The sequence below is a fragment of the Gossypium arboreum genome, chromosome 1, assembly GCF_025698485.1.
Source record: "Gossypium arboreum isolate Shixiya-1 chromosome 1, ASM2569848v2, whole genome shotgun sequence".
Lineage (NCBI taxonomy): Eukaryota > Viridiplantae > Streptophyta > Magnoliopsida > Malvales > Malvaceae > Gossypium > Gossypium arboreum.
In genome coordinates, this window is record NC_069070.1 from 107,954,454 (window position 1) to 107,982,348 (window position 27,895).

General features: G+C 32.3%; 1 protein-coding gene across 1 annotated transcript in view; it reads right to left on the minus strand.

Moving 5' to 3' along the window:
• The window catches only part of LOC108481234 (vacuolar cation/proton exchanger 3-like), a 38,825-nt gene extending 11,271 nt beyond the window's left edge, over positions 1-27,554 (minus strand). The window contains exon 1 of the mRNA XM_017784396.2: positions 26,701-27,554. The gene's annotated coding sequence lies outside the window, so the exon portion shown is untranslated. The remainder of the gene's footprint in view (positions 1-26,700) is intronic.
• Positions 27,555-27,895: the final 341 nt, after the last annotated feature.

A 27,895-nucleotide genomic window follows, 5' to 3' on the forward strand; every position in this document is an offset into this window, starting at 1 on the left:
CACTTTTCCTAAAAATGACTTAATCAAATCGGTTTCCTAGAAATATCCAAGACGTTAAGGTGTGGCAATGGCGGTATGCATGTCTAGGATTGGATCCGAAGGGAGCTTGGTACTTAAGCAGTTTGATGGACTCACCACCTCTTTTCCGGTTTCTTACCTGGTGCACAGCTTCCATTTATAATGAAATTATCTTTTAAAACACTAAGTAAGTTTTTCTGGATCAACAATATAAAATGTTTTGAACGCTTCGATGTAGCATGTCGGATCCGGTCATAACATCTGGGCCGGGTTTGGGGTGTTACACTTATTCATGACAGTAGATATAAGGGTGTGATGATCCAAACAGATAGCTTGGAAGCGATCAAGATCATTCAAGACTCTTCCTTGTCGAGTTCAAATTATGCTCTTATTAGACATATCCATCTCCTTCTAGCAAATGCAAAATTGTGGACCATACAAAATTTTCCTAGAGATTTTAATAAAGTTGTTGATTGTCTAGCCAAGCTGCCCTTTGATTCAAATCATGGCCTAAAGATATTTCAGGAGATTCTAAAGGAGGTGATTACAATACCTTCTAATGTTCAAGCAAGTGACAGTGTTGCTCAAAGATCTCTTACGTAGTTAGATTATTATATTTGTTTTCCTTACCAAAAATAAATAAATTAATAAGATAATGGTCATTAAGTAATATCATTATTATCCTATTACATTAAACAAAACATTAAGGGTAAACTACCAAAATAGTCACTTTTTTTTATCTCAGGTTATATTTTAGTCACTTATGTTTGAAATATTACATTTTAATCACTTAAATTATAGTTTTGTTACGTTTTACCCATTGAGTTGTTAAGTGTTTTTAGTAGTGTAATGACAATCTAATGTGGCCCGTTATTCCATCATATCAAACTAAATTTTTGGGTCAAATTGCACAACTACTCCCTGTACTTTTTTTTTAACAATTTAATTTTTATTTTTATTTCTTTATTTTTCTTCTCTTTTTCTTCCCCTTTCTTTTTCTCTCATCACATATTCTTCACTGTAGAAGCATAATCTTTACCCACCAAATAAACTAAGTCCTTGTTTATTTCACATGATTCTTAAATTGAATTTCATTAAAATCGAATACCAATCATTCTTAATCAAATCTCAATTTGAATATAACCTAAGTTTAAAACTAAAACTAGATCTAACTAATCAACATAAAAAACCATATCTTTAATCAAATCTAAACATAAATTGCGTTCTTTATATTCAAAACATTTTTTCTTTTTCCAAATTTTGACAGACTAGTGTATATTATTCATTTCCTTTTCTTTTATTTTCTGACGAATAAAATTAAGCAAATGATAAAACTGATCTAAACATTCTTGGATATTCCCTAACAAACTTGATTAGAAGTCGAGCATGGATAAACCGGAGAGAGAAAGGAAGCATGGAACCTAACTAGTCTGGGTAAAGCTGGGGGTAAGTTCCGTATGGTGGTAATTTTAGTCATTGAGAGTGTCAAACTCGTTTAAAGAATCTATGAAATAACGTAGTTTCGAGAGGGCGAAAAGTTGTAGGTAAGGTAGATAAGGTGGTCATAGAGGTTGGTTAGGAGGTTGAGGGAATGGGCTCAAGAAACTTTTTTTAGGGTGGACCGTCATAAGTCACGACTGGCGAGGTTTTCGAATGAGGTGACCTTGTGGACTAATTTATTGAGATATTCAAATTGGTCTGTCAAAGCGACAATGGATGATGATGATTTGTAATTGTGAAGTGAGAATGTACGAGGCAAGTTTTACTTTGGTTTCAACTTTAGCCTTTTCTTGTTTCAGAAACATAAAAAAGTTATGTTAAAAGAAATGGAAAGCATAGAAAAACTACAGTAAAAGAAATGGAGAAGTGAAGAAGATAGAGGGAGAAGTAGAAGAAAATGGAAAAAAAAAGAAAAAAAAAGTTAAAAGAACATAAAAGAAAAATATCAAATTGCTCAAAACAAAAAAAATATAGGGACCAATTGTGTAATTTAACCTAAAATTTTTGTTTGAAATGATTATTTAACGTGCCACATAAGCTTACCGTTACACCATTAACAACAATAATATATGTGATAGTGGAGAGATGATAACATTTTATGTCATCTTTCTCTGTAGCCAAAAGTAGAGGAGAAGAAATGGATTGAGCTCATCCTCCATAGTTGGCCAAAATCAATGAAGGTACTCAAACTTTTCTTTTAAAATTTTCACGGACTTCTAATCTATTTAGCTTAGTAAAGTTGACCCATAAGTTAGATTGTTCAATTGTTAAAGTGGATACAAGTTACCATTGAAGGGAATAGAGAGATTGAGCGAAAATTTTGAATTACTTAGTTGATTAAGTTTAAGTTAGGTGAAAAACATGTTAATAGTATAGTGGCTGAAATTGTGATTAAATTAATTTAAGTAATTGTTAAATAAGTTTTTGTTGTATAACTCAAGACCTAATTGTAAGAGATAAAAATTATAGAATTAATTGGTATTCAATGATAGTTTGAAGTCCTAGAGAAAAATTACGGAATCAGATTTCAATTCGATCAAGAGAATTGAAAGATATGAGAATTTCGAATACTGGGTCCAAAGGGTTATTAGGAAGCCTTGCATTCCATGACACCATTTGTTTGAGTGGTCATTAAGTGACCATTAATTGCTAAATTCATGACGTTAATTATGGATTTGTATGAATTATTAGAGAATGTAATAGAGGGTGTTGGAGCAAGTAGAGGAAAGGGAAAGGATAAAGTTGTTTATTAAGCTTTGAAAGAAATCTACTCATTTAGTGTTTCGAAAGGTAAGTTCTCTTGGAACTCTCTATTCTTCCTTGTTAACTATGTGTGCTTGTATGTGTCAATCATGTTTATAATGTTACTAGCTATAAATATGTTTAATATTCACTTAACTTAACATTCTTGGCAAGGAGACACTAATGAATGGAAATAAAGTTGGTGAAATAATGGAATGAATCTCAATTTATTACCGTTTGGTTAGGACTAAAATTTTAAAATCTGAAATGGTAAACTACTTGGGTGTTCACCCAATTTTTTAGTATGTTCTATTTTGGTCACACAACTTAAAAAACTTTTAATTTGATCATCAATGTTTTCAGATTTTAAAATTTTAGTCACTCATCGTTAAATACTTAACAGAAAGTTGACATGAGCCTTTTTTATTGGCTTGATAATAAATTTAGTGCTCAATGTTTTGGCTTTTATATAATTTATTTATGCTTTTAGATTTTTAAATTATTTTATCATTTTAATCCAAAAATGATATTTTTTAATATATTTTTAAACTGTTAGAATTAGAATTAAATGACAAATTTTGTAAACAATGAAGGCTAAATTTGTTAAATTTTTAGATTTAGGATCAAATTGATAAAATGTATAAATATTAGAGGGCTAAAATGATTATTAGGCCAATAAGAAAAGGCTTATGTCAGCATTTTGTTAAGTATTTAACTATGTGTGACTAAAATTTTAAATTTTGAAAACATTAGGGATGAAATTGAAAGTTTTTAAAGTTGGGTAATCAAAATAAAACCTATTCAAAAGTTAGGTGACCACATGGGTTCCCAATTCGAAAAGTATAGAGACTAAAATTGATCAATTCGAAAAATAAAAAGACTAAAATTGGTAAAATTAAAATACTGGTATTAAATCCATAATTTAAGTAAAGTACAGGGTCTAGTAACAAAATTTTACTTTCTTTCCATTGTTTCTTGACTTTGCTGTGCACGCTTTGCCTTGGCTTTTTAAGTGTTGTACCTTTGTTTGCTTTTCCTTTTTCTATTTGACCGTTGTCTTGTACTCTTGGACGAAAGTCTCCCCTAATCTTGACTTATCATTCCTTTAAATAGGCAGGGGATGCCATGCAAAAATAGCGAGGTGATGGTTAGCATGGTGGGGGCCACGTCCCACCAATTATTTTCTCCTTGTTTTGACTGACATTTTTTAATTTCACTTTTTTTATTAATATTAATAACAACTTTAAATTTTTTTAAGTAATATATAATATATATTCTAATATGGGCTCTTTAATAAATTTGGACTAAAAAAAACAGAACCTGGGTTAAGTTTGAAAAAAACTAATGTAAGTACTTAACACGGACAAAGTTAGGTTGGAAGAATGCATACATATGCCATGTGCATGCAATGATAGGCTCACCCACTCCTACGTACACACTTATGCTGGAATGGAAACGGATCGGTGTATGCGTGGGTGTATATATAAGACTAAGCATACATGGAATGATAGGCTCACGCACTCCTACGTACACACTCATGCTGGAATGGAAACGGATCGGTGTATGCGTGGGTGTATATATAAGACTAAGCATACATGGAATGATAGGCTCACCCACTCCTACGTACACACTTATGCTGGAATGGAAACGGATCGGTGTATGCGTGGGTGTATATATAAGACTAAGCATATATGATAGTACTGCTCTGTCTCATCATTTCGATTTTGCTGCTTGCAACGTAGTCAATGAGTGTGTATATCTAATCATAGGTCAGGTCACCTGGCTCAGCTCAAAGGCTCGTCCGAAATATGGAAAGATTTAGGTAAAAATATAGGTTCAAAAAATAGATTTGAATAAAAAAATAAGACTCGTTTAAAAAATTGACCGAGCCTCGGGTAAGGCATTTTTGGCCCGAGCTTGGCCCACCCTGAATCCACTAAAGGACAAAAAAATTTTACTTTTTTTAATATTATTTTCTTATTATTTTCTCCTTATTTTGCTACCATTTTATTATTATGTTGCTACTATTTTGTTGTTATTATTTGAATATTGTATAAAACTTATTTTATTGTTAATTTTGTTATTATTTTAAAGACATTTGTTAATTTTGTTATTATTTTAGAGACATTTGCTTGTTAAGTTACATCTGTCTTAGTGTTATTTAAGTATATCTATTTTTAAAATTTATTTTTAATTTGTTGGGAAATATTATTTTGATATTTTTAGTATTTTTGATATATTATTTATTTTTAAAATCATATAAAAATAATATAAAAAATAATATGGTAGGCGAGTCGGGCCCGGGTTTTAGTATTTTTATCAGGGTCGGGCTTGGGCAAAATTTTAGGCCCATTTTTCCGGCAAGTCTAAATTTTTAGTTGAACCCAGTCCGGCCCAGCCCATGCTTACCTCTAAGAGTGTGTATAAGAAATTTTCCCACTTCAAGTGGGCTCCTAAAAGTTAGTTGTTAGATGTCCGAGATTTTCATAACTACTTTAAGAATAGTTTTTTTAATAATTAATTAGTCGGTAGTGCACCTACACACAATCAGCTATGTTAACTTGTATTTAATGGAATCTTTTTCAAGTTTACTTGTTGGATTGATGAAGCTCAAAATAACCATTATGTGACGAGGAAAAAAATTTAGTTTGGAAAACTGCACAATCTTAGGTGATAAATTTGTTTTAAATTGGTTAAAGTTAATTTAATTCTCGAAAAGTAAAAATCATAAAAAATTTGAAGACACCGAAACTTAATAGAAGCAAGCTTTCAAGTTAAGGAGTAATGAATGATCAGAAAAAAACCCACAAGAAAACAAATGCACCCAAGTATTTGAGTAAATGCTCTCAAAGTATTTGGTTAATTTTTAATGGATGATTACAAATGAGAAGGAAGACCTCTATTTATAGTTTGAGCTCCCTTAGATCCAACGATATAGTTTAAATTACATTGACAGCTAAGATTAATGTCTATCTACAAGATGACAGTCATAAGGGATTTAAACAATATACTATCTTATCCCTTAGGATTACAAATATTCACCATTGTAACTCTAAACTATTGGAGAATTTTCACTAGGCCACTAAGGTTTCAAGTAGATAGACTTCTCCATATGTTCCACATATCGGGCTAGCTTATGTGGGTTCAATGAGCCTCATTTAATCAATTGACCTCTAGAGGTTGTTCTGTGTGCATTCGTCACGGGTTTTGATCTATGGCCCATGACATTCTCTCTTACCTATTCTCGCGACGCCTTTGTCGTATCCCCCAAATGACACTGGTCAAACTCATGTTGGAACTTCCTCAACACCTTGATTGATTCCCAATAGTCATTTATCAACCAATATCGATTGTCACTATCTTATTTAAATTGTTTCTCCCTTTTGTACATTTCAATCATAAGAGGTCATCGTTCTTAATTCCCCCTGTTGTGACTTGCTTCAATCGGGATCCCCTTAATCCTCAAAAATAGACTTTGGCTTGAACACTAAGTTAACTTAAGTATGACCACTAACTTTAGTTTGTAAGCCCCTCAGCTTACCTACTTTAGAACTCTTAAAGGGACCTTATGTCTTTGCCAAGCCAATGGTAAGTCATTATGTAAAATACTAGAAAAGCATTTGAGATATACCCCACTCGCTGCATCTACTCGTTTTGACTTCCCAGTTTACATATCTTCTTTACCCATAGAGTTTGATGCACAAACCGCCTCTATCATAGGTGTTAACACCACTGATAACTGAACAGGCTTTATATCAATTTGTTGCACCTCTAGCATTTCAAACAAGGTCTCCTTAGCACTCTGAATTACCAAGTCAATGTTCTCACTACACGGAACATCATTGGCTAATTGGATTGCTGAAAGTGTCTTTTCTCAAAGTCTTCCTTACCTTTCCAATCCCCAATTTGTAGCTCAACTCATTGTACTACTCTCATTGTCGATAGCTCTTTGAAATTAATAGTCTTAATCCTTTCAATCATTCTATTAACTGTGGTACCAAGTTTACTCGTGACTTTTCTAACATGAAAAACTCTGATGTCTCCATATCAACAAGAACACTCCTCTTTTGACCTATGATGTTGATGTCCACAAATATCAACCCTTTCTGATTATGACCTTTATTCGTTTTTGCAAAACTGACTGTAATTTGCCCAAGCCTTAGCAACCTACCCTCCTTAGGCTACACTTCCTATTCTTTACTGATCATTGCCAGCTTAGATAGTTGTGGGTAGTCTTGCATCTTATACGAATCACAACATAAGAAGCATTATATTGGCTCCTTTTCACTTTTCTTCTATTTCAATTTGTTATTAGACTTCCACTTCCCATTCTATGGTTTCTCATTACCATCGGTGTCATCCTCAATATGTCCTTAATCTCTCCCACCATTACTTTTATCCTTGGGCTTGGAAGACACAAACTTGTCTTTCCTCGAACCAAGCTCAATTAAGGACTCTATTATAGTCATGGTTTTAGTCAGTTCTTGGACCCTTCGATGTTTCAATTCCTATTTGGCCCACGACTTCAACCCATCCATGAAAAAGAAGAAGGCCTATTCCTTATTCAATTTGGAAATCTAAAATATCAGTTCACTAAACTCTTGCACATACTTTCTAATTATGCCTTATTGTGAAAATCAGTGCAACTTAGCCTGAGCCTCATTCTCGACATACACTAGGCAAAACTGCCCCTTGAACTCCCTTTGGAACTCTTCTCAATTCCTAATTGTGATTTAACCTCATTTATTATCTATGAACCTACGATGCCGCCATAAAATAGTGACATCAATAAAATGAAAAGATGCAATATTTACCTTAGCAGCATTATCTATGATGCCCATGGTATAGAAGTATTACTCCATTTCCCATAAGAAATTATTCACATCCATCTAACAGTCACTTTACCCACAGAAGCTCTACAACGAATAAGCTCTCCCTTGAGCTCCCCAATATATTCATTCCAAGCTGTCACTATAGCTTCAGTTTCCCCATTCAAAGCTATCAGCATGGCTTCAAGAGCATCATCCCTCTCTATCAGCTTACCCATAGTGGAAGTAAGAACCTCTTGCATCTCATCCACTTTACCATTAAAAGTATTCATCACTTGTCCCTTGAATTGATCCTTCACCGAGTTCAGCTCTATGGTGCATCTCTCGACTACATCAAGGGCTTCCTTCATATCACCTATGGAACCCTCAAGATTGGTCACATAATCTTTTAAAGCTAGAAACATATCTCTTAATCCACTAGCTTTCTTGGCCCTCTTACGGGTCTCCATCAGTTCAATATAACCCTCTATTTCTTTTTTCACCCCACTTGGCACCTTTAAACCTTAGCTTTGATACCAACTATCACAAAGCTAGAACTTTAGTATGACAAATCACACGACCTTTGGTGATAACTTTGCTTCAAATTCATCTAAGTCGGTCTAACTCTCAAAAAGTGAGAATTTACAAAGAAATTCTCTGAGGCACCAAAACTTAGCAAAAGTAAACTCCTAAACGAAGAAGCAACAAACAAACATAAAAAGCCACAAGAAAGAAAATATATCCCAAATGTTTAAGTAAATACTCTTAAAGTATTTGGTTACTTTTTAATAGGATGGTTATAAATAAGGGTGAAGACTTCTATTTATAGTTAAGATCCCACAAATCTCAAGGTATAGTTTAAATTACATCGACAGCTAAAATTAATGCTTATCTATGAGATAAAAGTCCGAAGAAATTTAAACATTATACAATATTATCCATTAGGATTACAAGTATCCACTATGGTAACTCTAAATTACTGGAGTGTTTTCATTAGGGCACCAAGGCTTCAAGTAAATAGGATCCTCCATATGTTCCACAAATCGAGTCAGTTCAAGTGGGTTAAATGATCCCCCATTTAATCAATCAGCCTCTATGGGATGTTCTATGTACATTCTTCACAGGCTTTGATCTGCAGCCCATGGCATTCCACTGCACTGGTAGTTGGTATCATTTTATTTGAATTTATACTACTGAATTAGAGTGAATCATGAGATTATCGAGCTCTCTTACTCTCACTTTTATTTTTCTTCTCGTTCTTTTCTTTGAAAATGGGAAATAAATGTTGTAATTTGTAGCTGTAGGTGCATTTCGTGTAACAGCCCATTTTTCAGTGGTGTTGAAAACGGTAGTTTTAGAACCCCATTTTTGATGATTGACCTTGTAAATATTATTATTTAATATTTATGAGTCCATTTAAGTATTATATTGAGTTATAAACTAGTAATTTTATTGAACGAATAGTTATTTAAGGTACAATGACTAAATAGTAAAAGTGATAAAAGTTAACCACTATAGATTGTTAATAAGCCAAATGTTTAATGGACTTATTTTGTAAATTTACCAAGGTTTTAAATGGAAAATAAGCTATTTTTAAATGTGTTGGATGATTGGTAGATGTTTCTTTTCTATAAAAATTTTGATTTAATTAAATAATTATTATATGTTTAAAACATAATATAAAAAAAACAAAAACAAAAGCCATACTTTTCATTTTCTTTCTTCTTACACCGTTTGCCTTAGTTAAATAAAACAAAGTTTCGATCTAAGGGTTTCAAGCTTAGCATCTCCAATTGGTTAGTTTAGTTTAGTCATTTTCTTGTAGTTTTTATGTTTTTGAGGTTCTCGGAGTTTGATTTAACTAGTCCGTATACCAATTTGTAAAAATGTTAAAGTTTCTAAAAGTTTCCATTGATTAATAATTGATAAAATTGGTGTTAATTAGTTAGATTTTAAGCTTAGATATGAAAAAAGACTAGTTTGTAAAGTTAATTGCTAGTTTTTGAATATAGGGACAAAAGTGTAAATATTTTAAAATTGGTATGATTTTTTTTGTAATATTAGTTAATAGAGCGTTGTAAAAGGATGAAATTGAGATCGTTTTTGAAATTGAATCTCAAATTTGAAAGTTATGGTAATTTCAATTTTAAGAACTAAATGGAATCAAATGCAAAATTTTAGGAGACATTCGAAAAATGAAATTGAATTGATACATGTTTATAATAGAATATTATAAGATGTTTGGGGTTGATAAATTGAAATAAATTATTATAGGTTGAGAATTGAATCAACCGGAGAATAATTAAGGAAAAAAAACTGCAAATTAGTCCCTGACACCTTGTTTGTTGTTATTTTTGTCAGGTAAGTTCATTTGGAACTTCTTGTTTTATTTTATGTTATGATTGAATTGTATTTATTTTGTTTACTAGTTGATATAAATGTGAAATTAGTGATTTTGGAATCAATTAGACTAAATTGCAAAGTAAGAAGTCTATGGTATTTATGAATAGGTACATGGTACCAAAATGGACATAGAATGTTTATAGGATTGTATGACATGTATATACCGTTACAAAGTTTCAAATAGTATGAATATAGTATTAAGTCCTATGTAAACGTAGTAAATGATTAGGATGCGGTTGGCATGTCAATAGGGTTATTTGGCGCTTGTATGGGTTCAGCACTTTGTTGCTCTCTGTTCAGCACTTTAATGCTCTCTACTTAGCACTACGTGCTCTTTAGTGTGGTGTAATTAACCATGTATCTGAGTCCAATTTACTTTAGTTCTCTGGGCGAAAATAGAAATGAAAACGGTAATTAAACGGAAATGAAGTGGTTAAAAAGATTGAGCATGAATTAAATTATTATGATGCAAAACGAGCATGATTTGAAAGTGATATGAATAATAAGTTAATTATATATGTTTATGAATTGAATATGTATATGTGATTTCCATTATAAGTGCTTGATGTGTAAGCAAACTAACCTATTGGTTGTTTTATTGATGTACATATGAAAATAACATGATGCCAAAAGATTTTCGTGCTTAGTTTCAATGTCTTTAATTTCTAAATTGTTGAATTATCAAGGTAAGTTAAGTTAATTTTGTATGAACTTACTAAGCATTCGAAGTGCTTACCCTGTTATTTTCCCTTTCCCTGTAGATTGTCAAGCGTGTCTTGGGATCATCCAGAAGCTCACACTATCTCACTTTCAAATTAGTAGTCTTTTGATCATTTTATGTTCGATTATTTGGCATGTACATAGGTGTTCGTTTAGTCTAACTTGGTATAATGTATTAGTTTTAAATCTATGCTAATTATGATATGGCAATATGGTGAACTCTGTATGATGGTGTTACATTGGCAACATGTTGTGTTATTTTGGTGTGGTACTTGAATGGTGTTTTTAGTATGTTTTGGTATGGTAAAATGATGATTCGAATGGCCATTTTGGATGTGAATTGGCTTGATGAAATGATGGTATACTATGGCTATATGTATGGTTGTTCAACTTGTAATGGTACAAGTAGATTTAAAGTGAATTCGTGTCATGTAACGCCCCAATTTTCGAGAATCCTGTGAATGTTGGCATAGGTTTAATTATGTTAGTGGGCCTCTAGAAAGCCCAAGCTTAAGATAGAACCCGACAATTTTAGTTAATTTTTGTTCCATAAGAAAAAGGGGGTGAAATTATGAAATAGAACCTATGTGAAAATGTTTGTATATGCTATAGGCTAAATTGAAGTGGCCAAATAAATAGGAGTGCAAAATAGGAGGATTTGCATGACAAACCACCCATTTTACATGAAGTGGCCAGCCATCATGTTGTTGTAGACAAAATGTACACTTGATATCCATAATTTATGGTACAAATTGATAATAGGTTAGGTAAATGTTCCATGATAATGGGTTAGGTAAATTTTTCATGATAATAGGTTAGGTAAATGTTTCATGATAATGGGTTAGGTAAATGTTTCATGATAAGAATTTAATGTCTTTTGTATTAAAGAATTAAATGGATGAAATATGAAGTTTTATTAAAAGAAAAAGGGGTGAAAAGAACAAAGTTTTGTCCATCTTTGTTCATCATAGCTGAAAGTTAGAGAAGAGAAGGAGAGGAGAAAGCTCTTGAGTATTCGGTCATTAGGAGGAGGAAAATTGAAGGTAAGTTCTTGGTACCTTACTTCTATTTTAAGGTTCATGAGTTCTTCTTGATTCTACCTTAACTCTTGAAGTATATTTTGATTTTTAGTTGTGTTGTGAGCATTTAGTCATGAATTAAAATGAAGGAAATGGTTGTTGTTTCATGTTCTTTTGATGAAAAATGGAAGATAGGTGAAGTTGAGCCAAACAAATGAGCATGCATGTGCCTTAGATGTTAAAGGAAAAATCAGCTAACATGTTGTGCTTTAAAATGATGAAATGGAGATTATACTTAAGTAAAATCATAGATATGTGATGATTGATTGGTGATATACATGTTTAAATAACATGCATGCAAGGTATGTGTGAAAGAGTGATTTGGTAATAAATCTGCTTGGGACAGCAGCAGTAACGTGACTTTGGAAAATCACCATAAATTGTGGGAGATGAATTAGAAGCTGAATAAATTATGTAATTAAAGCTTATTGAGTCTAGTTTCTAATGAAATAAACAAGAACATATTTTGAATTCTGTACAATGAGAAATTTGATTTGTAATGAAGAGTGGTCAGATTAGTCAAACAGTGAAACATGGGAAACTTTAAGAAAAATCTGGTATTGATTGGCCATATCAAAAAATTCTGAAAATTTTATGGATAAAATATATATGAGTCTATTTTCAGGGAAAATTAACGGCACTTGATTTGGAGTTTCGTAGCTCTATTTATAAATGATTTAGTGACTGTTGCTCAGGAAGACAGCTTGCAGTGAAATTATGATTATGTGGTAAACATTGACAAAAATTTGTTAATGAGTTGCTTATTGATTTCTTATAAACTTACTATGATCTGTAGGTGTGGTTGGCCGAATATTGTAAGGGGTTAATACGTAGTTTGTATTTGAATAATTAGATTAACGTGTTAGTAATCTAATTGTAGGCGGTTCGTGTGTGGATCTCACAAGATATCGTCATAAAATGTGTGTAACTAACACCCTCTCGTAGACTAGATTGGCAAAAGCCGAAAAGTCGAAATGCCGAAAAGTCGGTATTTTGGGAATTTGCGAGTGTGCGAATGCTCGTAAAATAGTTGGGTTTGTATATTTGGTAATCTAAAGTAATAAACTGCAGTACGCGCGATTTCGTACATTTTGATAATTTGGGCTTAATGGGCCAAAGATCGGTTTCATGGGCCAACGGGCCCAATTCAGTAAGTATGCGCGGTAAGTGTTCTGATAGTACGTAAATAGTTAGGATATGCATGAAAACCCTGAAAGTAGCTAAATTACTATAATACCCCTATGTATGGAAAATTACTGTTATACCCCTAGGTGGAAAATTACCGTTATACCCGTAGGGTTAATTTTGACTGAAAAGCATAGCGATCTGATTCTATATGATGGATGCCATGATTATATATTTGTTGCATGGGGACATGGGCTATATTGTGGAGGAAGCGTTCTGGTGGCTATGCCACAAATATCTGATCTGGTGGCTCTGCCACATATATCTGTTCTGGTGGCTCTGCCACGATTATCTGTATCTGGTGACTCTGTCACATTATCTGTTCTGGCAGCCATGCTGCAAATTCTGTGGTGTGTAGCGGTTAGGTAGGTCGAGTTGTCTCCCCACACGGTGTAAGGCTGGTACGGGGGTGTATACGGTTGGATATGGTTGGGTTTCTGCATAAACATGTAATATCATTACGCTCATTATAGGCCTATGGGCTTTATTCGAATTACATTGCAGGCTAAGGCCAACTTATTCTATTTCGTGGTTTGAGTGATATAGGCTATGGTTGGGTTAATTTACACACCGAGTTTCCTAAACTCACCCCTTTTATTTTCATCCACGCAGAAATCCCCAACCATAGTGGGCTTGGAGTCGTGAGGAATTTGAGTGGCCACATTGCTCGAAAGTTTGATTTTCTTCGGTGAACTGGACATCCTTTTAATTACGTTTGAGGTTTTGGGCTTTTAAATGTAATAAGGCCGCTTAATTATTTTTAATGGTTTTAATATATATTACTAAGATAGGTATTACTTATTTTAATTGTTGAAATTGGATAGCTTTAGGACGCGTTTTCAAAAACAACAATTGATTTCAAAATAACACGACAACAAGCAAAGCTTCCGAAATGAAAGTATTTTCCAAAATTAATCACTTTTCCTAAAAATGACTTAATCAAATCGGTTTCCTAGAAATATCCATGACGTTAAGGTGTGGCAATGGCGGTATGCATGTCTAGGATTGGATCCGAAGGGAGCTTGGTACTTAAGTAGTCCGATGGACTCACCACCTCTTTTCCGGTTTCCTACCTGGTGCACAGCTTCCATTCACTTTAACCCTTAATGAATTAATCTTTTGAACATCAAGTACGACTTTCTGGACTTAGAATGAAAATTTTTTTTTAACGTTTTTGATGTGGCATGCCGGATCCGGCCATAACTTCTGGGCCGGGTTTGGGGTACTACATGTCAATTGAGGCATATTGGTTTAGTTGGTTAGATGTTGGATGATGCTATATTTTGATATGTGAATTGGTATGTTATAGTATGGTTTTTGTGCAGAGGAGTTTATGATTATGCATTAGTTGTACAGGGCTGGTTTTGGGTTGAGTTGAAGCATGTTTAAGTACCAATTTGCCATTTTTGACATTAGGTATTGATACCGTAGGGAAGGATACCGATTCTTAGTAATTTTTCATCATTTCTTGAAACTTCAAACCTTAAATAGTATCGATACCGTGATAAGGTACAGATATTTTACATAGAGTATTGATACCTTATGACATGTATCGATACTTGTGATTTTGTTTCAATTTCTTTGAACATCATAGCTAAAAATGGTATAAGTACCTGCCAAGGGTATCGATACCTACTTTGAAATTTTGAAAACTTTGAAAATAGGTCATATATCATACTCAAGTCTATAAAAGAGTTTTTGTAAGCCCGATTAAGGCTCGGACTTAAATGTGTATCATAATATATAGAAGTTTATGATGTGATTGAATATTTGAATGATTTATTTAAGGTGTATTTGATTTGATATTTTTTAAAAAAAGTTACCACAAGGTCCATATTTAATCTCAAATTGAATTAAAACATTCACATGTTTGTATTAAAACCTAGGAAAGAATGTTTTTGATATTTAGTGTTGTATTAATATTAATTATATGAACGATAATGAGAAATGATGATTTTTTTTTAATTTTGTCAATAGTTGCTCCGGCAACGGATGTGCCATTCTATAACTCGGACCTGACATCATGTCGGACGAGAGGTGTTACACATCGACCACACCATTGTCATTCACCAGGTCACCAAATGAATTGCTGCAAATTATATATGTATAGTGTATGTATAGTAGGTAAAACTTTTAATTCCTTGTGCTGATGATATAAACAAATTGCCTCGGCAGTCACTAAAAGCAAGACTACCTCGGTATAAATTTAAAAATCTTATTTATTCAAAAAAAATTCTATTTAAGTGTGTTTCTATAAGTAATGCCTGTAGGAAATTATTGAGTGGATAAGAAAGATCCGAAGACAATATTGAATTAAACAGTAGACTTCGAGGCGTGGGTGATGTTTTCCGAAGAAAACTATTTGCCCCCACACATAGCTTCTAGAGGGTTAAAACAAATGCCCTCCCGTGATACAGCGAAGCTTTTGAATTTCCTTTGATTAGCAAAATTGAAGAATTCCCTAACTCTTACTCTAATTTCTAAGAATTAGATTAATTATAATTGTATTTTTTAACACTATAGACCCTCTATTTATATACACTCAATGGACATTATTTTGAAGAGTTACAACCCTTTACATTTTATTTCCATCGGACATACTTCTTAGAAAAGCGTGTCTCATGAAATCAAATGTATCTTTTGAAATAAATCATCACTTTCTAATAAGTGCTCATAAATAATTATGAATTTACAATCTATCATTTCTAACAATCCCCTACTAGATTGCTAATTCCAGAAAACAGGTAAACAATGATTATGTATAAAAAAGGGTGTCTGCAGATTGAATCTTCATTTAGTGCAAACTCCTCAAAGTATTAACAAAGTGAATGGTGGCTAGTCACTTGAACCATCACTTTTTAAAGTCAATACTAGAAAAATTTCACACATAACCGTAAAGTATTAGAGTAAGAATATATTTACTTTAGCACCGTTATGGCCATGTGCTCATCCCGTTTCATGAACATGTACGAGAGAAAACCATAAAGAAACTCTCGTTGAAGCGGCACCATTTCATGTCCATATAGCTGGATTTCATGACAATTAATGTCCATCAATTAAAAGTAAAACTCATCCTCCCAAAAACATAAACACTGAATCTTGATTATTAATGCACATTGTCATTTGATAACTTGTTATTACCTTTTGAACCTTGAAACGAACTTTTGGCTAGAACAAGGTAGAGTTTCTATTATCAATGGCACGATTAGAATGATTTTAACCCCATCTTAGTAGTGGTACTCTTAACCAAATCCCTTGACAGACCTTTTGTCAATTGATCTGCTAAATTGTCATTTGACTTTACATAGGTAACAGTTATCACACCATCTCTTATCAATTGTCTCACATACTCATGTCTCAAACTTATATGTTTAGACTTTCCATTGTACACCTTATTGTACGCTCGAGACATGGTGGATTTACTATCACAATATATGAAAATGGCGAACCTACTTTGTAGCCACAACTTTATATCTAGTAAGAGATCTCTTAGTCTTTCTGCTTCCTTGCCAGTAACTGCCAATGCTATAAATTCAACATCCATAGCTGAATGTGAGATGTAAGTTTGTTTCTTAGAGTCCCAACTAACGGCGCCACCTCGATCATAAAAATCATCCTGATGTGGACTTATTGTCACTTACACTTGTAACCCAACTTGTATCCGAGTAACCTTGTAGTATTGTAGGATAATCACTATAGAATAATCCCAAATTTTTTGTTTTCTTAAGATAGCCAAAAATCCTACAAATTTCTTTCCAATGATCGGTGCTAGGATAATTTGTAAATCTTGTCAATTTACACACAGTAAATGCGATATCAAGTCTAGCGGAATGCATTACATACATTAGACTTCCAATTGCGTTGGCATACTGAAGTTGTGTTATATCCCTGTCATTATTCTCACTTAACTTAAAGTTCAAATCGTATGGAATGTTTGAATCATTGATATTCAAGTGTTTGAACCTTTCCAATACTTTCTCAATATAGTGAGATTGGCTTAGTACAAAGCCTCTTTCATGTTTTTTCACCTTTATACCTAGAATTGTATCTACCTCATTAAGATCCTTCATCTTAAAATTTGAGGCTAGATACTCTTTGGTCTCATGAACACCTTCCATGTTCCTCCCAAAAATCAACAAAATGTCTATATAGAGATAAATAATTACATCGAACCTATCAGTGAAGTTAGTGTAAATACATTTATCTGCACCATTATATAAAAAAACCATATGACAATAAAACCGAGTAAAATTTCTCATGCCACTATTTAGGTGCTTGTTTTAAACCATATAATAACTTGATCAACTTACACACCTTATCTTCATTCCCAGGAAGCACAAAACCTTCTGGTTGCTCCATGTAGATTTCATCTTCAAGATTACAATTCAAAAAAATCGTCTCTAACATCTATTTGATGTACATGTAACTTATGGATATATACAAGTGCTATAAGAATTTGAATGGAGGTCATCCTAGCCACTGGTGAATAGGTGTCAAAATATTCTAGGTCTTCCTTTTGCCTAAATCATTTAGCCACCAACCTAGCCTTAAAGGTTGGAGAACCCCCTGATGGAGTATTCTTCCTTTTAAACACCGATTTACACTCGATAGGCTTTGATCCTTGAGGAAGATTAATTAAAATCCAAAGTATTGTTGCACAATACTGAATCCATTTCATCATCGATCGCCTATTTCCAAAATGTCGCATCCCCAGAAGTCATGGCTTCACCAAAGGATTGTGGATCATCATCCACATTAAACATTATGGAGATCTTTCTAATTATGAATTCTCTATTTCCCTTAACAAGAAATGCTACAGATTATAAGGAAATGAAATCGGGACCAAAATCATTTACTTTTCTCACTCTTTGACTGTTCCTCGACTCTGTATCCTTATTGTCACAAAGACATCTTTTGGTTTGATCACTTAAGATCATTGGATCATATTCTTTTTTCGAATCTGTTGAATTATCGTAAACCTTATTTTCAATTAATACTACCTCTCTTGTTTCAGTTATCATATTTGATACTAAGTCAAGAACATGATAAGCCTTAGAGTGTTGGGCATATCCATCGAATGCACCTTTGACAGCTCTTGGTCTTAACTTTGTTCTTCGTTGGTCGGAAACTCTATAGTAAGCCAAACACCTCCACACTTTGAAATAATCTAAGTTTGGCATCTAACCCTTCCATAACTCATACTTTGAGTTTTCTTGATGGTATTCTATTAATGATATAACATGCAATCAATAATGATTCACCCCATAGATTATATGAAAGTTTAGCATTTAACAATATCGAGTTAACCCTATCCACTAAAGTACGGTTCTTTCTTTTCATCAAACCATTTTTGTTGCGGTGTATAAGGCGCGGAACACTCATATACCACACCTTGTTCCTCACAAAATACTTTAAATTCATTTGAAAAATATTCACCACCTCTATCACTATGAAGCACTTTGATTTTCTTACTAAAAAATTTATCAACCTCATTTTTAAAACGCTTAAACATATCAAAAGCCTTATATTTACTTTTCATGAGATACACATAAGTAAATTTAGAGAAGTCATCTATAAAAGTGATAAAATATTGTTTTCCACCTCTTGGTAGAGTTTCATTTGATTCACAAACATTCGATTGGATTAAATCTAACACTTGCGAATTCCTTTCACACTTATTAGGAAATAACTTCCTGGTAATTTTTGATTGAATACAAATTTCACATTTATCTAAAAACTTATCATTACTTAGATTGATATAATCATTCTTTTGCATATATTGTAAAGTTTTAAAATTAAAATATGCTAAACGCATATGACATACAAGATAAGACTCAACAATATAAGCAGAAGAATTAACTTTATTCATATCAATGCTCAACTTGAACATACCCTCACTACACTATCCTTTTCCTACATATATATTACCCATAAGCAAGATAAACTTATCGGATTCCAAGATAATCTTGAACCTCTTGTTACACAGCAGGCTCGCAGACACTAAATTCTTTCTCACATCGGGAACATGCCACACATTGGTCAAAGTCAATTTATTCATAGATGTTAAGTGGTGTTCCATCGTCCTTTGACAGAGCACCTTAACCAATTGATAGATGCCCATAAGCACTTCACGGTTTGCCACTCATTCATAACTCATGAATTGTTGTCAGTCATTACACACATGGATAATAGCTCCAAAGTCGAGCCACCAATTATAGGACTTATCGGTCATGGCTATGTTGAGTTCAGTAATCATACCAATCTCTAAACTCTCGATCCATTCCATAACCATGGCCACTAAATCTATGTCCTCCACCATAGTGGCTTTAGAAGTTGTGGCATCTTGCTTCTTTTTGAGAAGTTTGAAATCTTTAATATAGTGTCCTTTCTTATTACAATTATAAAAATTGCGAAATTTTTTCTTCTTGTCTTGCACGTGTTTAGTCTTGGATGTGGCCTTTCGCTTACCATTTCAAGAGTTCTTAGACTAGCTCACATGGTTCACTTTAAAACTTTGGGGAAGATACACCATATCAGGCTTCCAAGTTTCCTCTTCAATATGCAAATACCTAAGTATTTTCTCTACAATGAAGTCTTTTTCTTCCGATAATTGTTCCAAGACGAAGGCACTTCGAGATGATAGCCCCGACTTGTAAAAATTCCGGAATAACAATTTTCAAGTCACGAAGCCTACTTACAAGGACTTGTAATTCATGGACTTGATCCATGATCAGATATTATCGAGCATTTTGAATTCAAAATACTTCGTCATTAAAAATTTATCAATACCTTACGCTCAGTGTTATATTTCTCTTCAAGAGCTTTTCATATTTCCATTGGGGATTGCATCGACATGTAGAGATCATACAATCGATCAAACAAGGTGTTGAGGATGTGTCATCGACATGTGAAATTGTATTCTTCGCGCTTCTTCTTGAGTTCGGTCACTTTTGTAATTTCCTCGGGGTTTGCATTGGGGGTGGGATCTTCCACAAGTTGTAGGTTTGGATCCAACACCTATGCCACATTTAAGACAGTAAGAAGAAACAACATCTTGTCCTTCCAGTGATGAAAGTTTGAACTATCAAATCGGTCAAGTTTCACAAACTCTTGGTTCATCACTTTGAATACAGTGGTAGCCTCCGTCGCCATCTCCAAAACAGTTCTCCTTAATTGTTGGAAAATATTGAATGGCTAAGATAGATCTGGAGACAATATTGAATTAATTAGTAGACCTTGAGGTGCGAGTGACGCTTTTCAAAGAGAACTATTTGCCCTCCACACATAGTTGCTAGAAGGTTAAGACAAAGGTCTTCCCGGGATACAACGAAACTTTTAAATTTCCTTTGATTAGCAAAATTGAGGAATTCTCTAACTCTTACTCTAATTTATGAAAATAGGATTGATTGTAATTGTATTTTTTAGTACCATAGACCCTCTATTTATATACACTCAATGGACACTATTTTGAAGAGTCACAACCCTTTACATTTGATTTCCATTGGACATACTTCTTAAAAAAACATGTTTCATGAAATCAAATGTATTATTTGAATAAATCATCACTTTTTAATAAGTGCTCATGAATAATCATGAATTTGTAATCTGTAATTTCCAACAACATCATTATAAATTTTACTAACAAAAAAAATAGATGGTCAATGTAAATCCAACTATTTTTACCAAAAGTTGCGTGCATCTCTCACGACCTATGCACAAAGGTGCATAACTAAGGCCTGTATAATAGATAAAGGCAATCATTTGAATAAATTGGACTTAATGAATGCATAAAGATTGGTCTAATTCTTGGACCATTTTAAAAGACTTGTCTACTTGAAGCTTGTTGGCTAAGTAATATAGTTCAATAAATTGTAATTTATTAGGTTAATTTGAAATCTAAGGATAAAGATAATAAAGAGTTTGAATCTAAGTCGTTGATGTAATTTAATTTGTACGGTTGTTCTAATAGGGGCTTAGCTATAAATAAAGGCCTCCCCAACCTCATTTGTATCATTCACCATTGAGTACTCAAATTGAGAACATTTACTTTAAAAGCTTTTTTGAATTTTCTTGTCTTCTTGCTTGTTTCGCGTGATAGCTTTCTACCTTCAACACTTTAGAAAATTCTTTAGGATTCTTAACTTTGAGGGTATAAGATGACTTAAGTAATTGGAAGCAAATTCACCACCTAAGATCACATGATTAGCTCAATTAAAGTCTAGGCCTTAACACACAACTAATGTAACAATTTCCAATATAAGTATCATTTAGCATAGTTAAGATTGTATGAAAAATATAATATTGTATGTAGTATTAATATGTCAGTAACAATAATAATGCAACACAATGCAGTAGCAGTAACACAATAGAATACTTGTAATCGGACAGAGTTAAAAATTAGAAGAAGAATTTTGTTGAGGCATGTATGAACAGTTTTATTAAGATAGATTCGACCTTTCCTCGTTGTTTTGAGTACGTTGGATGTCTGTCTCCCAAGATACAACAACAGACGACCACAGTAGTAGCACAACAACAGTGATCAATCGAACACAATCTTACCTTTCTCTATCACTAGGAGGAATGAATTTAGAAGGAATTTTTTATATTGATGGTTTTTGATAATGTGTTTTGGAAGTCTCCTAACTTGGCTTTATATAGAGGAGTGGAAATGAATGAAGAGATTTAGACCGATTCATTAAGAATTTTGTTGAAAAGTTAATAGATATAAGTGAACAGACACAATGAAAAGATGCAATATTAAACCAAAAGTAATAAATATGTTCACCAAGAGATACAATTGTTCAAAAGATACAATTGTTCATCAAGAGACAGAACTATTGTTTAATTCATCACTTAACAATTTTAAGCATATTATATAGAATATAAATCCATAATTTATTATTCAAACCTTCAATTTTATCAATAAAATAATATGCCTCAAAGTTCCAAAATATCCATTATTTTCCAATAAATATGTTGCCACCTAAACTCTATTTAACATACAAAGTACATCAAATTGATAGATATAATTACCACCTAAACTTTATTAAAACATGAGATCCTAGATCCTAGATCCTAGATTTGAGTCTTAACTTGTAATTAAATTGGCAAAGTTATTTTCGTGGTTTGTACGGATAAAGAGCAAATTAGAAGGAGAAGATTGAAGAGATATGGCAAGTTGGGTGAATCGTAGAATATCATTATATAGGTGAGTGTAACTCATTAAATATATTGTTGATGGTTAAGAGTATGTTTGAGTATTGGTAAGTGTCTACAAGTATTGTTAGGAGTATATTCTTAGTATACGGTTGGAATCAAGTATGGAGAAAGATAAGTAGGATTTTGTTAGTGTGAATTACTCAATAGATTCCATCAATATTATTGTAAATAAGTAGCTTCTTTTTCTTTTTCTTTTTTAGATATTAGAGCTAACTATCAATAATAAAAGTAGGCCTATTTCTCTTTGAGCTTATTTTCCTCTCAATTGTTGTTCATCTTAAATTCTTGAATGTCCATTCAAATACTAGAAAGGTAAGAAAGAGAGTTGAAGAATACTAACATATAATCAAGCAATGTGCATCGATGCAAAAGAAAATGCTATATTAACAATAAAACTTACCTTTATAAAAAAAAGAAAAAAACATAAAACAAATGAATACTCAAATAATGTGGACTATACAAATTGATTTCTCAATTTTGTTTAAAATCACATTACGGTTATTCAACTTTCAAAAGTAACATAATAGTCATTAATATTATCAAATTATTACATTTCTTTCACTCGGTTGTTAATTAACTTTCATTAAAAAGTAAAGTTGCACTTTAATTCAAAGAGTTTATGTAGTTAATTTGATCCCGAGCTATAATTAAAAATTATTTTGATATTTTTAAAATTTTCTTAACAATAATTGTAAAAAATAAAAAAAGTCTTAAAATAAATATAAATGCCCATCAACTTTGATCTCTTTTTTTTTCATTTCCTTTATTGTTTTACGCTCTCTTCATTTCATCTTTCTTTGCTCTCTTTTTTCGTGCAGATCGACATCGGCTTTACTCTTCCCATATCATTAAAAATAATATATATATGTTTAATTTATAGCCGAAAGTAAAATCTCAACTTGAAATTTGAGCGAAGAAATGGTGAGTTTGGAGAAGAAGAATAAGAACATTATGCATTATAAATTTAAAAAATCCAAAACGGAAAGTTACTCAAAAACCCCATCAATCTAATAACAGGAGTTACAAAAAAGAGATTATGAGTTTAGAAAAGAAGTAGGGTATTTTGTATTATAAGTTAAAAGAAAAAAAAACATTAAATTTCGAATAAATTGAAACTTACCAAAGAACCCAGACAGTATAACAAAACATTTTGTTTTTCACTCTTGCCCTATTTTTTCTTAATTATTTTCTCCTTTCTTTTTTTCTTTTTTTTTCATAACTATCAGGAAAATCTTGCAAATAGGTTGTTGATGGTAGACATTTTGACGATTCTCAAAAATGAAAACAGTTTTGCAAGCCTAGAATTTTTTTCTTGAAAACTCAAGCATCAATAATCAATTTAACAGTGAAATTTGAATATTGCATTGAGATATATTTTGCTAGGGCTTTGAGAAAAAATAAAATAAAATAAGCAATTTCTCAATAAAACAACATGAAGTTGTTAATATGATTGAAGGTGTTGATCAATGGTGGAAAGCAAATGAAATTTAATTTGAAATTTTAAGATTTTTATATATTAAATATTTGTAAGAAATGTTGTTAAAAAATTGTAGTTTTAAATTTAAGAAATTTTTAGATTTATACATATTTAAATATTTTATATTTAAAAATATGATTTTTAAATTTTTACAGATTTTTAATATTTTTAATCTAAGATTTTTTGAACTTTTTTTACAATTATTGTTAAGAAAATTTTAAAAATAAAATGATTTTTAACTATAGCTTAGGGACCAAATTATCTATTAACCCTTTGAATTAAGGTGCAACCTTACTTTTTTTTTACAGAAGTTAACATTTGAGTGACAAAAATGTAACAATTTAATAACGTTAGTGACTATTATGTAACTTTTAAAAGTTGGATGACCGAAATGTAATTTTAAACAAAGTTTACAAACAATTAGTGTAGTTTACCCAAAACAAATTTCCTAAGCCATACTTTGTATGGTGGTAAGTTGATGGGCTAAAGACTTAGGAGTTCCTTGTGTTACAAGGAATGGATCAAACTAGTTTTTCTATTATTAATTGGATCAATTTAATGCCTATAGTATTAAAAATTAAATAAGTCCATATTGTAACAGAGTTAACATTTACTCTATAAAAATATCTTAATTCTTTTTTAAGAAATTGTAGTTCAATTCCAAACAAAAGATTTCATTTACAAAATTATATAAACTTTAAAAATATTAACCCTCCTAAATAGTAAATAATATTTTTCCAATAGAAAATGCTAACTTTAATAGTAAAGGGAATAATTTAATTAGGTCCTATAATAGAGGGACCTCTCAATACATTCATCTAAGTTCACAAATGATTCACTTTCTAACTTTGATTTTAGTAGTCAAGGAGAAAAAAAGTGATTTGGAAGGAAACAAAGGAAGTGTGGGAGTTCAGGAAGTTGTTAAGGCTGAAAGTCGATGGTCATGAGCAAGAAGTCATCGAAGAGCTAGCTCATATCGAAGCAATGAAATTGAACTTAAAATTTTAGGAGGTTGAGGAGTGTTATACCCCCTCCACAAATGAGGACAGGCAGCAAATTTGAAGGTCGCCAAGAGAAGGCGCGTTCTAGCCACCCAAACAAATGAAAGGTAACCATTAAAGGAAACCAACCATCTGTCCCTTCATGCACTCCACCTTCTCTTAGGAACGTGATCTGTTTGTTCATCAAATTCCGTGTGGGTTCAACTGCTCTGTACCTCTAAATCAGATTGAATGACAGAATATGTCTCATCATAGACATCCACCCACGCATCTTGCAATGATGGCTTGATTACGAGACTAACATGTTAATGCCATCCTACATAGAATCTTACCTATAAATACCCTCAAAGATGATGATGAAGGGGATCAACTCTCGAGCACACTAGCCTCTACTCTACCAACTTGCCTTCACATTCAACCTCTAGACTTTCTCCACTTTCACATTTTGTAATCTTTGGCTTTACGCCCCGACTAGGTGAATCGGCCTCCATTTATACCATCACATTCTATTCTGTACTTCTCTGTTATTGTATCATTGTATCAACAACGAGCTAACGTTGGTGGAGCTTTTCGTGGCAGAGATAATATTGCAGGCTGTAGGGGTATTCTTTTGTTCTATGTACTTTTGCTGATTTAGTGTGCTTGTTTTGCTTGGTCTTTCTAGTTTTAGTAAGCTGCTTGTTCAGGGTATGTTTGCTCGGTTATTACGGATTGAATTCTAACCAATAAGGAATCTCATGATTTTATAATTCAATTGAAAGTTGTGGCTATGAAATAATTTTCGGCTGTGTAAAGGAAGCTTTTGCTATGATGTGCTGGGCTATACGAGGGGAGGTTAAGAGCTTCATCATTGATGATATTATGAAAATCGTAGGGGTGTTCTCCCTTGTTTTATTGCAATGGTGTGCTTTGCTTTTGATATTTTAGCATTTATGTAGCTATGTTGCTACAGAACTTTGGTGCTTTGTGGACTTTAAAGGTTTCCTTTTTTTGGTGTCTTCATAATTGTCTTTAAAGCGTGGGTGTGTGTTCAGGTTGAAGTGTTTTATAGATTTTTTCTGCTATAAAAATTGTGGAAATGATAAATAGATAAAAATTAATTATTATTTAATGAAAAATATTTTCAATTTTATTTTATTTATGTTAATATTATATCATGCTATAAAAATTTGAAGTTTAAAATTTAATTCTGTTTAGAATAAAGTAAACTATACTGATAATCACTCAACTATAAAACAATTTTCATTTTATGTACCTAAAATAAATAGTTTGTAATTTGAACACCCATGTTTATTTAATCACAAACGGTAAGTGATAGTTAAAAAATGGCATAATAAAAATTTAACTTTCAACTTTTATATATTATATTAATTTAATTAGTCATAATTTTAAAAAATAACTCTCAAATTTTACAAATAATCTCAATTTAATCCTAATTCTAAAAATTCAAAAAAGAACATAAAGATTTTTAAAATATATCATAATAAATTTAAATTTTATATTAATAAGAGATAAATTTGTGAATACTAATCAAAATAAAAGTTATTATAATTTTCCAATACTTAAGGATATAATTTGTTACAGCACGTGCCACCATACTTTAACAATGTGGGGCAGAAGAAATTTATTTCTGTTATCCCTATAATCCAAGAGAATGTGACTATATATGTTACAGCACGTGCCACCATACATTATACCCGTTTTCCATGTTTGAAAGAAAGGATTCTTCCATAAAAACAAAAAGAAAAGGGAAGTAGGAAGGCAACGTAACCTAAAAAATAAAAACAAACCAAGAAACATTTTCATACCAAAGGCGAATAAGGTAAGTAGGTTTCCAGGAAGAAGGCACATGCTTTTATACATCCATGCCGAAAAGAAACTAAGACCATGCATGCCAGATCAAAATAACAAGCGAGAGCCATATTAGCACTACCAGATCCAAAATATATAAGACACAAGAATCCCTAATTGTGAGTACATCATGTTGACCAGCAAAGTAAGATCATCACGTGTAAAACAAGGTAAGTAAGAAAGTACATATACCATACCTTCTCCTTCCTCCTTTCTTGAACGTCTTCCTTCCTTGTCTTTTTTGTTTTGGTAGTGGCTTCTTCCTTGCTATTTTCCTCTCTCTTTTAGGCTTTATCTCTCCTCTCCTCTCCTGCCTTTTCTTCTCTCCTCTCTTTTTTATTTTAATCACTCTCTCTTGGTTTCTAGTTTCTTCCTAGCTTGCCGCCACCCCCTGGGGGGTCTACTGTATAATGGAGTACAGAGGCTGATGATGGGACCTCATCTGCTAAACTCATTTGCGCTATTGTTATGGCTACAATTCCCGCTCAATGCATTGGGCCTCAATGTCAAAGCCTGATGATGATAATAATTGAATAAAAACGAAGACGGTAAGGAGGGAAACAAAGAAAATATGGGTAAAGGAATGCTTGAGAATACTTCCATGGAGGTAGGGTCGAGTGATAAACAAAGTTGCTCTTTACTGAGTTATGTTGGGACTCAGCAAAATCGTGACTTTGATTTGGCTGTCTAATCTGTTGAAGGGTTTTATATGGGGGGTCAAGTTTTATTTTGGAATTGAAGGTGCTCCGAGATTGATGAGTGAGGTAAAGGAGCGGTTATTGTGTTGAAAAGGGCTGTCCGGATTGTATTGAATCCAAGCGTTAGTTGTATTTGTATGCATCAGTGACGGTAATCAGGTGGCCAAGTTACTGCTAGGTTGGTAGTGCCTTTAACATGTTGTGACGGGTTGCCAGCATAAAACTTGACCCCCCATATACAACCATTCAAAGAGACAGCCAAATCAAAGCCACGATTTTGCTCTTGGCCATATTTATCAAATCAATCCGTTCACTGTGTAGAATGATTTTTGATGTGCCAGAAAGTCTCCGAAACTTGTTCCTTTATCCACAATAATGTATTTGTAATTTTAATTTAGTTTCTTTTATAAATTTGAAATTTAATTTTTATATTTATATTTTTTAGAATTTAATTTCTTAACTTTTTTATTTTAAAATTCAGGCCAACATCATTATTTTATTAAATTTTGATTCATTATAACATTAGTTTTAGTTACATGATATCACTAAGTAAGTATTTTTTTTAATTTCAAAATATTAAACAATAAATTTTTAAAATTTAATATTATTAACAATTGAAATCTAAAAATAAAAAATAAATTCTTCAAAATAAAAATATAAAAACTAAATTAATTTTGTTTTTGTTTTATGGTGT